Source organism: Colias croceus, chromosome 9 (genome assembly GCF_905220415.1).
Source record: "Colias croceus chromosome 9, ilColCroc2.1".
In the NCBI taxonomy this organism is placed as follows: Eukaryota; Metazoa; Arthropoda; class Insecta; order Lepidoptera; family Pieridae; genus Colias; species Colias croceus.
The window spans coordinates 8,943,831-8,963,150 of NC_059545.1; the positions used below are offsets into that span (position 1 = coordinate 8,943,831).

The 19,320-nt window shown below is 33.4% G+C and overlaps 1 long non-coding RNA gene across 1 annotated transcript in view; it reads right to left on the bottom strand.

The window, feature by feature from the left end:
• The window catches only part of LOC123694445, a 28,610-nt gene extending 27,101 nt beyond the window's left edge, over positions 1-1,509 (bottom strand). Inside the window, exon 1 of the long non-coding RNA XR_006751811.1 lies at positions 1,125-1,509. This is a non-coding gene — a long non-coding RNA (uncharacterized LOC123694445). The remainder of the gene's footprint in view (positions 1-1,124) is intronic.
• Between the last annotated feature and the right edge of the window lie 17,811 nt (positions 1,510-19,320).

Genomic DNA, 19,320 nt, shown 5'->3' on the forward strand with positions numbered 1-19,320 from the left:
CTCAAAATATATATTTTTTTTTAGTTAGGCAGTATCAATTTTATTTGCGTGTAAATACTCACAGTCACATCCTTAGTCACATCCATTATAAATTTTATAAAGATAAAACTTTTTTTAGTGTTCGTATTAGGAAAAAATAGGTGTACCTACTTAGTAGGTATTTTGATTTTTGAGTATAAAAATATTTGTCGTCTATTTTATGTTCTGACTAACAATTTTTTCAACGATATATTTTAATCTATCCCGGAAAATTATCAAATCATGTTTAAGTAAAATAAAAAATAAATATAAATAGGTAGGTATTTTATTTTTAACAACTCTACCGCACATAGCAACTGATAAGTGGAAATAAGCGACAAATTTATGTACATAAAATTATGTTGACGATAATAATTCGTTTATATAATAGATAAAAAAACATAAGATAAGTCTGAAGGTGAGCTAATAGGTAGGTATTAGAGAAAAAATTTATACAATAATTTCTGAGATTTTTTTAATTTTAACAACTATTTTTTTTAATTTTGTTGATTTTTTTCTATTTTTGAAAACGTGTCGAATATTAAAAGAGTTTAATTTTAATTATAAATCATACGTAGTAGTACCTACCTATTTACGAATGTTGTGAACATGTGTACGTAATATACCAAGTGGTAATTAAAATATTATTTACCTAATAAATTTAAACTAGCCATGACTAAATAAAACATGTTATTAAAACTAAATATCTAAAAAGAATATGATGGGTATGTAAATTAGTATGGCATGTGTTAGCTCACGTGTAATAAAAAAAAATCCGCTTAGAAAATAATTGCAGCTCAAGAAAAATATACTTATTCCTATGAAAAATAGTTACATAACATATTATTTAATTTTTAAAATACAGGTATTCGCTGGTAACAGATAAGGGTCCTAACTCTGTGTCGTGGCAACAAGATTAAACGCCGCCAGTGTGTTTTTATCAACAAAATTACTGTTACTAAGCGGTGTTAGGTTATTGAGCCATGTTTACGAAAAAAAAATTATTTTATTTTTACATATAGGTTACTTGCTATTTGCCATCCACGTTCAAAACAATTTTATTACTGTTATGAGAAAAATAAAAAAATAAATCTAATAAAACTCACCGTAAGTATTGATGAAGAATTTTCCTCGATTTTCTAAATTATCATTCTTTCAGATAAATCAGATTTCGCTGAAAACATTTTCTTGCTTCCCAAAACTCCGCACTAGTTCACTGGCCGTCACTAAGTCGCGACTTCACAGGTTCTCAAAATTTGTAATTTCGATTTGTAAAAATATTTTTATTTGAAAATTTTTATCACGTTACTGATATTAAAATCCATCGTTAATAATCTTCTCGCACTGCGGTCAAATGAAAACATGTTGACTTTTCTCATAGATAGTTCTTATTAGCGTAGGGCCTTAGCATATGTTTAGAAAAAAAACAAATGATGATACGTGTTCGCGCGTCGATTGTCGCCACGAGAAGGCGCTACGCCGCGCGCGGTGCGAGCGTCGCCCGCGCCATACCAACGAATTGTGTAAACGCTCAGTTGGCGTCGGCGTCAGGCGGGGGCACCGCGGGGGAGGGTCGCCTCTCCGCACGCACACATACACCCCCCTGCAAGGCTCCCATCACTAACGTTCCTATTTTGAATACGAGGCGCGCGAAACTAGCTCCTATGCATTAGATATACGAAAGCTAGGGACGTGACGAGCGGACCGCGACCGACGACACTGGAATGTAGGTATAGAGTGAGAGCGCGAGTTTTCCCGTACGAGAGCAAAGGATGCACGATCATTAGTAGTTGAAGCGCGTAACGCATGTGTGTCGTGAGCGCTGCGATAGAGCTCTAGTCGCTAGTTTCGTAGTTAGTAGTGCGCGTAGACGTTCCGTGTCTTGAAATTTTATGAGTCTCGTTATCTATATTTTTAATCCGATTCTTTGTCATACATCAATTTAAGTCGAAGCAATCGCTAATTGATTATTTCGAAGAGGTTCCACGTGACGCTCTGTTTACGAATGAGTTACGGGCTACGGAGCCGAAGGATGACCGATCGAACGGGCAACTTAGGGCAAATATTACAAAATCGATAAAAATAAAACTCGTAGGTAACGGCTCTAAATTTATCTCGGGACATAAAGTGGTTGAACTGGGCAATAAATTTGTCAAAACTACTTTTGGTATCTCGTAGAAAAACCATCATATTATTCAGGCATAAATTAACATTAAGGACGCTGTCACAAATCTGCGTTACTCAAATTTAGGTATCTAACGTCGCCACGTGGTTCGCGGGAACATCACGCTCACGTAAAAGACGTAAACATAGCGCATTCCATTTTATAGACCATCTTCATACTTGATATTATTATTATTTTTTATATTTTTATTGAAATTGATTCCAGAAGATTACTGGGAACTTTAAAAATTCATTTTGTTACTATTATTAGTAGGTACGATCCTTATAAGTATTTTAGTGTATTCAACCAACTTAAAAAAGTGTGACTATTTTACAACAATTTGAATATGAATTGTATTATTGTATGTACAATATCGAAGCTTTTTAAGAAATGTATAAAATACTTTTTTAAGAATTATTATCATACATAATATTATGTTACCGGCAATATATTAAACCCGGCATTGTATGCAATTCTTAGTAAATGTATGTTATTTCGAGAAACAGTCGGAATGAAATAAATTAAATTCGTTACCACACATTCACATTACCTATATCTTTAAATCTGAACTTTTCCTAAGTAGCAAACACATTTGCAAATGTGGGTGGTTTTTGGGGTAGCTATTAACCAATATGAGGTCAAAACTAAAATCCAAGATGGCGCCGACGAAAATTTGAAATCTTTTCGTCATGGGTGTCATTTTCAAGGAGTTGGAGTCGCTATTAATCAATATGAGGTCAAATCTAAAATCCAAAATGGCGCCGACGACAATTTGACATCATTTCGTCACGGGTGTCATTTTCATGGTTTTTGGGGTAGCTATTAACCAATATGAGGTCAAAACTAAAATCCAAGATGGCGCCGACAAAAATTTTATATATTATCTTCATGGGTGTCATTTTTATGGTTATTGGGGTAACTATTAACGAATATGAGGTCAAAACTAAAACCAAGATGGCGCCGACAAAAATTTTATATATTTTCTTCATGGATGTCATTTTCATGGTTATTGGGGTAGCTATTAACCAATATGAGGTCAAAACTAAAATCCAAGATGGCGCCGACGAAAATTTTACATATTTTCGTCATGGGTGTCATTTTCATGGTTATTGGGGTATCTATTAACCAATATGAGGTCAAAACTAAAATCCAAGATGGCGCCGACGAAAATTTTACATCTTTTCGACACTGGTGTCATTTTCATGGTTTTTGGGATAGCTATTAACCAACATGAGGTCAAAACTAAAATCGAAGATGGTGTCGACGAAACTTTACATCTTTTCGGCATGGGTGTCATTTTCAAAGTTTTTGAGACAGCTATTACCAAATCCCCAATGTAACCGTCGATAATTAGGTATATTTTTCTTACTCCTTTAAAGTAAACTTAAATAAAATAACAAAAACGTTAACAACCACAGTTTTGTAGAAAGTCTTAAAAAAAAAACAATTTTAAAGAACATTGAAATGCATATTTAGAAATTTAATATAAAACGCAACTCTGTGGCAATAATGTTAATATTCTGACAGATATTATTAACTTTAAATATATTATTTAAATATATTCGCTAAACTTTATTTAAAAAAAAGTTTATCTAAAACATTTAAACAAAGAGAATAAAATAAAAAAGAACGTGTGTGCCGAGAAAACGTGTCAGGAGTGAAACTTCTTGGGCGAGATTCATAGATACCAAAATCGCCGCCTTGCTCCATAACGCGACAGTATTACCATGACGCCATCTTGAAATTCGACGACCATCTTGGATTTTAGTTTTGACCTCATATTCGTTAATAGCTACCCCAAAAACCATGAAAATGACACCCATCACGAAAAATGTCAAATTTTCGTCAGCGCCATCTTGGATTATAGTTTTGACCTCATATTCGTTAATAGCTATCCCAAAAACCATGAAAATGACACCCATGATGAAAAGAAGTCAAAGTTTTCGTCGGCGCCATCTTGGATTTTAGTTTTGACTTCAAATTGGTTAATAGCTACCCCAAAAACCATGAAAATGACACCCATGACGAAAAGATGTAAAATTTTTGTCGGCGCCATCTTGGATTATAGTTTTGACCTCATATTCGTTAATAGCTACCCCAAAAACCATGAAAATGACACCCATGACGAAAAGATGTAAAATTTTCGTCGGCGCCATCTTGGATTTCAGTTTTGACCTCATATTGGTTAATAGCTACCCCAAAAACCATGAAAATGACACCCATGACGAAAAGATGTAAAATTTTTGTCGGCGCCATCTTGGATTATAGTTTTGACCTCATATTCGTTAATAGCTACCCCAAAAACCATGAAAATGACACCTATGACGAAAAGATGTAAAATTTTCGTCGGCGCCATCTTGGATTATAGTTTTGACCTCATATTCGTTAATAGCTACCCCAAAAACCATGAAAATGACACCCATGACGAAAAGATGTAAAATTTTCGTCGACGCCATCTTGGATTTCAGTTTTGACCTCATATTGGTTAATAGCTACCCCAAAAACCATGAAAATGACACCCATGACGAAAAGATGTAAAATTTTTGTCGGCGCCATCTTGGATTATAGTTTTGACCTTATATTCGTTAATAGCTACCCCAAAAACCATGAAAATGACACCTATGATGAAAAGATGTAAAATTTTCGTCGGCGCCATCTTGGATTTCAGTTTTGACCTCATATTCGGTAATAGCTACCCCAAAAACTATGAAATGACACCCATCACGAAAAAAAGCCAAATTTTCGTCGACGCCATCTTAAATTGTTTTACCCCACCAATCTATTCAACAACCCATAAAAAAGAGGATCTCAGGCAAGGTAATTTTAAAAACATAATTTTAAATTACAAATAATTGGAATATGAAACTTATACAGAACTTTACTCATATAAAGTATCAAATATTTCAAATCACGAAAAAGACAGTGCACGCACAATAATCTTTTTTATTTCGTTTTTATTTTTGGCACGAGGAGCGATACACCCGTCCTTCCAAGAGCGCTTCTGAGCGCGGTCTGACGAACCGCGAGAACAAAATGTATGAAGAAATCGACAAGTATTTTTAATTTAGCTCATTATTGAAATAAAATTTTGATTTAGATTCATAAAAATTACACCATGTATAAAGGACTATATATCCCTCAATAAGATATAGTTAAGAAGATAGATTAGGCTCTTAATTTTCCTAAAATGGTACCGGTTTAGACCCCATTTTTTTGCATTTTATGCGTTTATTGTGATGGAAAAAACGTATTTCAGCGACAATTTTGTATGACGTCGTACAATTTTTATAAGATGAACGTAGAGCTGAATATATTATCTTTAAATTAAGATATTACTATGTTCTCACGTGTAATTGCTTTAAGTTAAAATGGTACCGAAAAACAGCGTGTTTTTGTAAAAATACGTTATAGCGTCCTTAATGTGTTGAGTTGCGTAGAGTGTTCCTAGCTGCGAGCGGTTTGGGACGATCGACTGCTGGTAGACCTCTGTCCCTCCCACACGAACCGATTAAAATTTTAAATACATTACTATAGTAACATTAGCCATTATTCGAACAGATTTATTGTGACCAGATTTGGCCTACACTTAATTATGTATTGAATTACAAACGATATTAATTTTGTATCGTGTATTCGATACAGGTGCTGTTTTTTTCTCATGATTTATTTTGGGTTCGTGAACAATTTTTAATTTAAATTTATAATGTGATCTAGCTGGTAGTGATTTTTATAGGTATAGGTATATTAAATGCAAATGAAACTAGGATTATGAAATTTTATTTTATTTTTCATCATTCGAGAAATAACCATTTGTGACTTGAGACATCGCATAGGTATTAGGTACCAACCTAGTGAAAATATTTAAATAATTATGTAGGTAGGTACTAAGGAAGAGAACCACAACGCTTGTGAAAATATATTATCATCATAATTAAGTGAAATACCTATGGTCTATTGTAAATGCATAAATGGACTCTACATTCTTGGCTCTATCAATGCATTAATATTTTATTCCTTAGTCATACCTAGGTACCAACTTTCTTTCATTCAAAGTATATTTTACTGTGAATTTGCCGACTTTTCGAATTAACTAAGTACCTACGTCATGTATAATTACTATTTATCTATAAAGAAAATAATTTAAATGATACATTATTTGCTCTCTCAAAAATGGTTTTAAAAAAACAACCATTTTGAATGTTAACGTTTCTAAAAACAGTTAGTCATTTTTAAATTTCCTTAAAGTTGAATTTATTGCCATACATTAAATAAACTAGACTTCACACTTATTTTTTTTTAGATAATTACTAATACATTTCACATTTACGTAGGTAGTTAATACAATAAATAATGATATCGTAATTTTAGAGTAAGGTGTTACTTAAATAAAAATACTACCTAGGTATTATAAATCTCGTCTATCAATTTATTTTTTGTTATCTTATAAGACTAATTAGTAATTGTCTTGTCTAGATAACAAAGTAATAAAGCTGTTTTTTCCTCTAGGTAGGTACCTAGGTATATTCAATACGTATATTTTTGTCAGTCATAGGTAGGTAATAGGTAGCAATTAATATTTTATGATATTTGTAGCGTCTAAATTGTTTTAATACCTAGGTATGAGATGATTTAAATTTTGGATAAAATGTGCCTATAAATTTTGTTAAAGAGATTGTTTATGTCAACAAACAATATTTAAGTTTAAGATTTTAAATTTTCGGATGCAACTCTCACTTTAGTAAGTACCTAAATAAGTACCTAGGTACATCAACAAATTTTATTTACTAGAAATAGGTATAATTTTTTGAATGTTATTCCGCGGATGATAAGAAATTTAGAAAAAGTCGAGGTAGGTAGGTAGGTCGTGTTGTGTGGAAAATAAACATGTCCCGTGTCGTAGGTATAGATTGCATTAAATTTTCTTATTTACTAAATATGGAACCAGCATGGTTGCCACACGTGGTAAAATAATACATCTTTATGGCGGGAAATGTCATGAACAGCCGAATCGTTGGTTTGATCGTAGATTTAACACACGCATGGCTACGAATTTATTATTCGTACACCAACCGAATATTTACCTCTAACAACCCGAAATATCTTCACACGATCATTTATATGACACACCACACATTGTATTTGAAGGACTTTGTATCATCGCTCAGCACTACAAAGTTACGCGCACACAAATAAAACGCATTAGTCGGAATAATTAGCGGGTTTTGTTTTTGTTGGTTTGCGTCAGCGATCGCTCGCGACATGCCGGTGCACTGCAACTCGTCACATAATGCCCAGCGTCCCTTTCCCCCCTTGCTTCCGCACTCGCACAAACAAGGGCGCAGGCGCCCCCAGCATTTTTTAAACCGCGCCCATGTTTCTGTAATTTCTATCGCACCGCACACCTTCAGTGAAAATCGCTTTTTTCGAACATTTTTTCGCGACATCTCTTTCTAACGTCTACGTTCGCTGATTCACCGTCCCCCTTCTTATAACGGTCGGCCGTAGGCTCTCTTCTAGCGCTATGTTAGATGCGTAATACTTTCTCTCTCTAGACACGCCGCGACGCCGGTGACGCCAATTATTTTGCCATACTCAGTACCAAAACATTAGTTACACTATGAAGAAATTTAATTTCGACCTTGAACCCACCAGATAAAGTTCAGATCTAAATATTTAAAATGTACTTGCGACTTTATGATCCCGAGCTACATGTGCAAAGTTCCGGCCATTTTTGCGATAAAAAAAATCGTTTGCATGCATGTAACCACGCCTTTGTATAACCATATTGCTGTCTATTTTACTCCTTTTTTATTTTTCATTTGCGATCTCTTTCTGTCACGCACACATGCAAACAGCACGAAGTCGAAAGCGCCACCTGGCTGCGAGTAGCGGAACTTTTACAACCCGTGAAAAAAGGGTTCGTTCCCAAGTTTAAACTTTCTAACTTTCTCCCTCAGGATGGCAGCACTGGGATGAAATTTGTGAAATTTAGTTCCTACTTTCTCCACTTGAGATTGGTGGCGTTAAGGAAAGCGCTATAAAAAATCAAATTTTTTGTACGAGTGTATGAAATCTATGATTCTTAAATGCAACTTGTAAAAACCCATGTAAACACCAGAAAAAATACCTATAAAATAGAAATGTAAAAGACAATTTTGTATTTAATGAAATGAGATTTTGTATGTGAATTAGCATTTTATTTGCGTGTTGAACTGGCGGCGCCGGCAGGGGGCGCCCTAAGCCGGTTCAAGGTATCAGGCGGATTACTGGGACCAAAAATTACTCTCAATATAAATCTATGAGCTGTCTTAAATTAGGTAATTGTATTGTTATTTTGTAATATTGCTTACTGTTTCACACTCACGTTTAGTTTTTTTTTTGGATTTAATATAATATTTGTATTTATCGACAGAAGTCAAAATATATAGCAATATTCATTTATTCTGTACAAAAATGAAAAAAATCATTTACAATGAATTTAATAAATATGCAATTTTTGTACACATGATTCAATACTTCTTATACAGTCGCAAGACTTGAAAAGAAAGACGGGTGTTTAAATTAGTACACATAGGAGCTGCATGCCAGTCCTACTTAAGAAAATCTCGGAACTTAGCCGTTTGTAAGAATGTGTTATAAAAACCACTTGAGCTGTGATCCGCATTTCTTACTGGGATAAAATGTAAATTATTGCTTCCTGACTTGGAAGGATTGAGGATTCACCACTTTTAGAGTCCCTCTCAGTGCCGGTGTAGGGGCCACTAACACCCCGCGCGAAAATATCGTGGCGCCCACTTGAAGTGTTCTGAAGAGAGGCAAGAGACTCCAACTTCAGACCTTGGCACCCCCCAGAATTTGTTTTTGGCGCCCTGGGCCATCGCCCCCTCTCGCCTAACGCCGGCACTGGTCCCTCTTTCAATCTGTAGAGATTCATAAACTTTTTTTAGTTCAAGAAAAAAAGAAATGCGTGTTCTATGTTTACGCAGACTATATTGAAGTCTCCTGTGGACACTCTCTGTTGTCAGAGTCAAGCGAGGGCCCATACAACCACAAACAGTCACTAATTTCTTAACATTTATTTTTACAGGTAAGAATATAGGTAGGTAATGCTTAATGTGAGCTAAAATACGAAGTAAATAAGACTCCTTTACAAAACCATCATAATATCATTTACTTCTGAGATTTTAATATCATGTATTTTAATAAAAAAGTAAACGCAAACATTATTTAGATTTCACACACCATAATTCACGTAAGTTTTGTAACCCAATGCGGAAAAAAATAAAATAGGTACGGAATTTTATACGGAACCCACAATCTATAAACGAGTCAATCTTACCCAGTAACAAAAAGCGAATCAGCAATAGAAGTGTGCCATCCAAATTTGGTAAAACATCTTTTTGACCGGATACCTTGGAATCTATTCTTTATGACCTGTTGGAACACCGCTACTCAACGCATTTACCTTGCTAATTAATATTTAATATACTGACGTTGAAAATGTAAGGATAAATTACAATAATTCTCTTTTTGTTTAAATCTAGTTTTTCATTGAAACACCTATAATATAGCATCCTGTCGTATAATTTTAAATACATAACATATACCTACATAATATTCAAGAAGTAAGCTCGCTGACGTTGTTCTTTTTTTTTTCAGTCTAATCTATACCTACTTAAAATATTATAAAACTGAAGAGTTAGTTTGTTTGAAAGCGCTTATCTCAGGAACTAGGTACTGGTCCGATTTGATAAATTCTTTCGGTGTTAGATAGCCCATTTATCGAGGAAGGCTATAGGTTATATATATAATCACGCTGCGCTAAGATCAACAGGAGCGGAGCAATGCGGGTGAAACCGCGGGGCACAACTACTAAAATATATTTCAAATGTATACAAAATAAATAATTACCATTAACCAGAGTACTTTAAAAGCTATAGTATTTAATTATTATGTCCACTACAATACGATTTGCAGTGTAATGAAAATAATAGATACGAAACAATAATTTTGTAATTCGGCCATAACATATTCAACTCTTTAACTATATATTTAAGGTCGTATATTTAAATACAGCCTTTAATATGAAAGTTATTTGTAATGGTATAGAATTAATGGAATTCCACTGTGTGTACTTATTATATTGACGAGATTACTACGTTTTCAAGGTGTACATAGTTTAAAGATAATATTCAGGGTAGAAGCCAATTTATCTATTAATATTTTTTTTTATTTTTATTTATTAGTTACACAAATGCAGATGTATCTCAGTGGTTCAAACTTCTATCAAAAGTAGTGGGTTCAAAACTAGGCGAGCGGGCAACATTCTAATGCATTTTTTAATTCATTCTAATTCATTAATCACTGCTCCATATACTGAAGGGATCTTGAGAAAACAGCATGTCCTAGAATAAAATGTTCCACGACAAGTGCCATCTGCCAATCCTGACTGGGCCATTGTGGTGGATTATGGCCCAAACTTTAATGGAAGCTTGTACTTGCAAACTTGCTAAAATACAAAAAAGACATAGGTACGAAAGAAGTAAAGAATTTGGACTGTAGTCCAAATTCGTTTGTGGCCTTGCATAATATTAGATATTTCGTTGCTACAAGGATAAATTAAACAGCCTCGCTTCGTATTAACGATTAAAATAGTTTAAATTGCACTTAAACTGCGATACAAACATGTAGTGTTGTAATTAAGTCCATAACACAGTAATTGAGGTCATATTCATTTAACACCAGCTCGAAATAGCCGCCCCAGAAAAGGTCGTTCCACGAATTGAGACTCTTAATCCTGTTTCTGTTGTTAATATACCTTATTTTATAGGTGGATTTCTATCTATTGTTTTAATAAATGCATGTACATAATATCGATACATACTTTTTTTAATAAAATAATCAATATTTTTGGAGATTTGATTTGGATTTGGAGATATAATCTCTAATCTAAATCAAATCTAACGCTCTATCTACTTTAGAGTTTAGACAATCACTTATCATTGTTATTTTAAATTTAAAAATAACATTATTTCTTTTAATCTTCATTTTTCTTGAGCAAGTAGTTAGGTAGGTACTATTGGGTCCTGTCAGACTATTAGCCCTAAGCGGGAATCGAACCCAGGACTCGGCTCTACGCTCACGCGACCTCTCTACCATCGATGTATAAATGTAATACCTACCTACTAAAATAATTAAAAATACCTTATAAGTCGAATGCGTTGGTTGTAACAATATTATTATAATAATACAATAACCATGAGACCTACACCGCGGCACTTCAAGGAGTAGGTAAATTACGTCTAATGTGCAATTGATCATTGCTACCACCTACAATGAAGCTCTGTAATCAAGGTTTATTGTAATACAATTATATGCTATTATTAATTGTGTCATGTCTATAAACTTCAAATGTGAGCATGAATAAGTTCATAATGCAAAAGTCGTTAATGCCATCCTTAAAACTAGCGTAATATCAATAGGTCTCATAGTTTCTTAAAAGCGTGTTAAAAAGCGATCTTCATGTATTAAATCCATCTTAAAAACTTGGCATCAATCTATTCTATCTACTATATAAAAATAAGTCAGGTTTTCCTTCCTCTGATCACGGATGAACCCACACATACCCGTGGCCCTGTCGCTGATGCGGCTTGACGGAACACAGTGGGGTTTTGGTCGGTAGGAATCCGACATAACCCACGGCCTCGGAGGCCGTGGGTATCTATGCAAGATTTCCCCACTAAAAAAAAAAAAAAGGTTTTCCTTCCTGACGCTATAACTCCAGAATGCACGAACCGATTTCCACGGTTTTGCATTCGTTGGAAAGGTCTCGGGCTCCGTGAGGTTTATAGCAAAGAAAAGATGTCTCTAGTGGCGAAACGAAGATCGCCCGGTTTGCTAGTAGTAAATAAATTTCTCCAACAATCCTATTTAGATGGCCAATCCCATTTTTCATTACTAATAGTATTATTAGTCCATTAAGAATACAAAAATATATATTTTATAGCTTATAGGATTCTTATAGGAATATAAATTCACGTAGATAAAATTTTATACAAGGCTTTTTCAATTGAATTATTCGTATAAAATTCGTATTTATAGTTACTGTCTATTCTATACATTTTGAAATTCGATAAATAATTCAATAATTTTGGATAAAAATTAATACCTACATAGGGAAATAGAATACGTTTTTATGTTTACAGCATTAGGCAAAAACTAAACCAATTTTAAAAATTAAAGGCTTTTTTTCTAGATTAAACACAGAAGGATACGGGGCGATTGCTAGTCTATAAATAGCAAGAAATTAACAAATGAATAAAATGAGTTAATATACTACGTCGTTGTAATGAATTTGCTAATTTATTCAATATTTTACGTTGGTATGCGTAACTGCATATTGTGGCATGTTAACTACATAATTACACATTAAAATATTACATTATCCTTATATTTAATTAAATTATGATGTTTAGATAAAACACGACCACCCGAGATACACGTGTAGCATAATGTAGGTATACAGTCGTTTTGATCGATTTATATTTTTTATTTATTTATTTACTTCAGGCAAATTATGATGACCAATATAACCAAACTAACCAATAATTGTAAGATAGATTTAAAGTTACTTCGAAACAATGACCTACATAATTTTATAGTTAATAGTTTAAGCTGTTAGCATATGAGGATGGATGTAGGTAGGTATCTGTGTGTGTTACTTTTTTACGAGAAAACCACCTAACGGATTTTGATGATACTTGGCAGGGATGTAGCTTATGTATCAGAATAACACAAGCTGAAGAAATACTTACTTTTGCCCGCGGGTTCGCCCGGCACAGCTAATCATATAACGTCGCAATACGTAGAACTATACAATACTATACGTTTTAACATAGATATAGCTATATACATAACCAATTATAATTCAAACAGCGACTTCACGTAGTATTCAAACAATATCTCTATTAACCGGTTGCAAGGAATGCATTATATTGTCATTCCTGTTCGTTTGAACGAGCTCGTGTTTCTTAAGTCTTGTTCGAAAGCAGTAGGGTATTTTATTATGGCCTTGGAGGATTTGGCAATAATAGTAGTCAAAAATGCTACTGGGTAATGTAATAGATGAATGATTTTAACAATATTCATCAGTGAAGTCATTAATACTCGAAGGACTTAATAAATTTGGCATGCAGATATAAAAAAGCTGTACTGGCTTTTATATTTCAGGACCAGGTGAGAGATTGTATGAATGTCCTATGGAACCCATTCTCATGCCTAGAAATAGACATTTTTTTGGAAATAGTATCTAAATGCGATCGAAAGGCTTTGAGGCAATAGTTACTGCTTAATGTTTAGTATTATTTTGTATTAGTGCTATTAACGATATTGTTCAAATCAAACTCGTGTCGGAATTAGTAAATGTTAAAGAGAAGGACATACTATTTTTCAGGGAATCGAAGACCACAGACAATTTAAAGCAAATTATGAACAGAACATAGACAATTAGTCGAAACAGTTTGTATCTTATGGCACACGTAGAAAGCTACTATATTGAATACCAACAATCTGACAAAATGGCCAATTAGAAACAGTGTTTTGTCTAACCACAGAAGCCGTATAAGGTCCGCTTATGCCAACAAAATTAACGGTACCAAATCCAACAACACATTGGTAATTGTTAACTACTGGAAATTATTTTAATTGTAATTCACTGGATGTAGGTAACTGTACAGTAACACTAATTTGCAGACTGACTTTATTTATTGTTAAGGGTCAGGAGAAGACTAGGTGATTAATTTAATTTTCTTGTGCTTTAATTAAGGTATGTGACAAAATGAATGGTCTATGTTTATAGAAATTATTGGTACCTAGACATAGTTCTGGGAATACTGTTAGCGCTGACAATATTAAAATAACCCTTTTTACCATTACCCCAATAAGCATGCCTATTTATTAATACTATCTGCAGTTGAACGTATTATCTAATAAGTAATCTGTTGAACTACCTTATGATAATACAAAAATATTTAAGGTCTATTTAATCCTAACGCTTCTATTCCGCAAACCTTCACACGTCACTAACGTAGTAGCGACCAGTCATGTCATACATCTGACAGATAACATATTACCATCTGTCATCCGTCACCCGTATCGTCATATTTGGAGTGTCATTTAATTTACCCACAATTTACCCTTCGAATACTTACTATCTAGTTAATCGTAGCAGGAAGGCAATTACACGTAGAACATTTAACGGGGCATTTCATTGTAACAAATACCATAAATAGTAAGTTGAATTATTGTTCATTTTGCAAGCGACCAGTAATTGCATTCGTCACTTTGTTACAGCTAACAAGGTGATTTTGTGATTTGTTTAAGGCCGCTATGTAGCGTTGTATTCTGGTTGCGTTTTGATGTAGAGCATAGTTTTTAGAATAATATTGTATTGTAATTCGTTTTGGTAGTCTGCTAGAATATTTAGGAATGTAGAGCAATTAACTTTTGTAAAAATTGTAATCGCCTTTGAGAATTATAGGTTTATGACTATGATATTAAATGTTATGATTGCTAATGTTACAAGTACAAATATCACTTATGGATTTAACGCATATTCAATTTTATTATTATAACATTCAATTTTATTCACATACACGGTAAGTTACACATGTTGTTTCACTGATGAACTTTGACGCGAGCCTCGTTTTTGACTATACAAAGCTTTCCAGTATCTTATTAATTGTGTAGAAATAACTTTTCTAATTTTAAAACAAAACAATCATGACTGCGTTGATATAACTTTTTAATTTTTCACATAAAACTCCTACTGTGTGGACGCAGTTTTCCTAATTATTGAATATAATACAAGCACCATGTAGCCGCACCTTTATGTATGTTTGACAAGGCCTTAACAAGAATTCGGGCTTTCTAGCCATAGACAATTGGAATGAAGTCCGATTTGATTATAATCTGAATACCGCAAACTTACAAATTGATCGAAAAGACAACTATGTAAATTATAAGATATTTAGTTCAGTTTAAGATTTACTTCGGCAGTTTATTGTAATTAAACGGTGATATTTAAGGAATTTATTGTTGTATAATGGGCGGATATTTCATAAATTTCATAATTTGTTTTCAAGGTATTTAAATACCAGGCATATTTTGTCTAAATATTCACCGATTTATGAAATAAAGATGACAGTATCCGTTTCTAATATTAAAATTATCATTCATAATTCGATAAGGACTAAATGACGAAGCTTAGTACAAAATATAAAAGCTATACTTTCATAATTAGTCCAGTTTGAAATGATACTACAACATACATTTAAGAAATATATCTAATTACGTATTATTAGAAATCGTAGTTCGTAATTCGTAATTCATTTCTTTAGATAATATGTATTTTTTTCTGGTCTGGTCACTTAATCACCTTTATTTGTCTCAAGAAATCTTTTTAAAATGTATCAGTATAAAATAGTAAATTTACAATTAATCAGCACATATCTAACTTGTTATAGTTGCGACGTCTGGAATTGCTGAATCATTTGATATATAGGATTTGCATTTAACGCTGAAGGCACACTAGTATCTAATATTTTGAATAGGAAAACTTTTTAAACTAAGATTTATTTTAATCACAATTGCCTAAGATATGTTAACTAGATTATATCTTTAAAATTACGGACATAGGAGAAAAAAATATTCCTAAATGCACAAGAACAAACAAATTTATTTGCCTATAATTGTTTTAATCTAATTAGAATCCAGTAAGAGCTGTTTTTCCCCTCATAAATCTTTATAAACAATATTAACTAATTGGAATTTAAAGCTACGTGTACACTAGGCCTCGATCCATTTTAACTGGAAGCAGATTGACAGTTTGATGGACGCGGTAATCTTGGTTAAGCTGCGCTGATAGCGGCCGATTATTGGATGCATTTAAATATTATGCGGGGAGTGTGGACCGGGCTTTACATTAACGTGTTAGGGATGTGCAATATTTAATTACTTTTTTATATAAAAATTTTAAAATCTAGTTTATCCAGGTTGATCGTACCCTCAAAAGGAGTATTTTATCAGTTTTTCATTGATGTAAATTATAGACTGATATGATATTACCTTTTTTTTTTTTTTTTTTTTTTTATGGTATAGGACAGCAAACGAGCAGACGCGTCGCCTGGTGTTAAGCGATACACGCCGCCCATAAGCATCCACTCCACTGGGAAGTGGATGTGTTGCTGTCCTCAAAGGGATTTTGAAGGAGTTAGGTAGAAGGGACGAGGATGGGAGGGAATGAGGATAGGGAAGGAGAGGATGGGTAGGGGATGGGAAGGGATGTGGGCCTCCGGACCCCTCACTCACCGTACGGAACGCGACAGTAAACTGTCACTATGGCGCCGATATTCTGTGAGGGTGTGGTACCTTCCCCGGTGCGAGCGTGGCCCAATTCCTGCCGAAGCATGCTCGACTCCCACTAGTACCTATATAGATCTATAGCTTACCTACACCTTTCTACCTATAGCTTACCTTTCTTTATAAATGGAAAATCCATCACGAAAATAATTAGAAGCTCCTGAGGTAAAATCATTCAAACAAACAATCACAAGAACTCTACATTCTCTGTATTTTTTGCAGTCAAGTTTATTTTCTTTCTGAATTTCCATCTTCTTCCATGCTTTTTTTTATTAACTAGGGGAGTACCTAATTTATTCGAGAAATCCATACTAATATTATAAATGCGAAAGTAACTCTGTCTGTCTGTCTGTTACTCAATCACGCCCAAACTACTGAACCAATTTGCATGAAATTTGGTATGGAGATATTTTGATACCCGAGAAAGGACATAGGCTACCTTTTATATGTACCACGGGCGAAGCCGGGGTGGACCTGTAGGATACGTACTATACTTACGGATCTCAATAAATATTTAAACAACCAATATACACATTTAAAATACATAGTCATCATAGCAATGTTTCGTTAACTAGATGATCGAATAGCAGGATGTGTGCATTAATCATAGTAGCAAGTCATGGTACAATTTAGTATTTAAATCTAAAAGTATGCTTGCTCGTTTTAACCAAAATTGCTGAAACGATTTTGATGAATTTTGGTTTGAGATTCGTTCAATTTGGTATTTAAATCGTGGTATTTAAATTTATTCGTTATTAACTGCTGAACCTATTTTGATGTATTTTGGATAAGGATATGTTAGATATTTTAAAAACAATAAGTACGTACCTACAGCTTGAAAGAAGTAATTAGGAATCAGATTTTTTCTAGAAAATGGCTGTCACGCGATAATGTGAAATGCACGCAAATGTCACCGCGGGCAGCAAGCTAGCTAAATTATAAATAATTAGTTAACATTGAATTAATTAAGAAGAAAAAACATATTAATACGTAATCCAGTGATTCGGACGAACTTTATATAAGAATGAATTGCCACATGGAATCCACTTCTAAAACCTAATTACTTCCGTAAAACTTACTTAATTGATTATTTTCTATTAATATTTGTGTATGTACATAATCTTAAAACAATTCTTTATTTTTATGTTTATCTCTATTCATTAAATACAAAAAAATCCCCATGTTTCCTATCCTCTTTATTTTCCTTCACTCTACGTAAAATAAGCAATATGATTATTACTTTGTAAATAACTAGTAATTCGTCCTTGCTTTAATTAATTATTAAGTAAAAAAATAAACTGCAAAATTAATTCAAGGTACTTTTATTAGTCGACAAAATGAATATTGACCATCAATTCAGTAGTTTCACACATTCAAACAAACAAATATATCTCTATATTTTATGACAAAATAAACGTACTCTATCAATCAATTCAATTAGTTCCAGACACACATGCAAACAAATTAATCTCTCTATTGTATGACAAAATAACTGAACATTAACCATCAATTCTGTAGCTACAAAGACACAAACAAACTTAACCTCTACTATAATTCTGCTCATTTATTTGCAACAAGCTACACGTGTTAGCAACAATGTTGCAGAAGCAACATTTATCACTATTTTATAAACAATTATACGCTTGTTTTTATGCCTTCATTAATGACGTCGAACCGGGAAGTTCGAAACTGTTATGTAATTTTAAGTGTAAATAAACATAATTGAGTATGGTTTTTTGTTAAGGGGTGTTAATCGGTCAGAGAAAATTCAGCTATTCGGGCTTGAGTTAAGGGGTGAAGGGGTCCGCGTTTAGTATGGAATCAACGTGCTCGAAACTAAAAATCGTAACCGCCATTCACATTTTTATCAAAAAGTGAATGAAAATGCAGAGCGAGAGCAATAATTTTCTAATTATTCCTAACAAACCACCATGTCCAAGAATCAAATACTCACAAATAGTTTGATGAAATGTAACACTTGCGTTTGTTTAACATTGATTACAACAATGATAATGATGTCAAATCGCACCAATAAATAATAACATACCTAGAATCTATGAATTTATTAACATTAAAATTGTGTTTCATACTTTAGATTCCTACCATTGTTCCCGTAGTATTACAATGTATTATTATTTATATTGCATCAGCTCAATTATACATTTCTTAATTAATTACCATTAAATTATGACGTCATTTCAAACGAGAGGAAAAACATTAATTGAATGCATTTTATAAGATTTATAGAAGCTGAGGGCCTGTTCGGAACACGCGATGTCAATACAATTAAAATGTCCAATTAAGGTGATGCAATAATCTAAAAACTACAGTATTTATAGGTTAATTAATGAATGATGAACTGGTTCTGCATTTGCTTTTTGCATCTTGTGAAATTGTGAAACTGTTGGAGATTTTATGTAGTTGAATCAGGTTAAGTTTGCTACTGTTTAGGTAAATTGCGTGAATAATAATAACAATATTAATAGGTACTCTTAGTGAATAAAATTAAAAATATTAATAGGTACTCTTATTATTCTAGAAGCTGGTAGTTGAATATAATCGCAATATGTACTTGGAAGTTGGAATGCCAACATCTCTCACTTGTCTCCAGACTCCTACAGTACCTACATGCAACCAGTGCCGGCGTAAGGGCCACTGCAGACACCCTGGGCGAAAATATTGTGGCGCCCACTTGAGGGAAGCAATATCAAGTGTTAGGT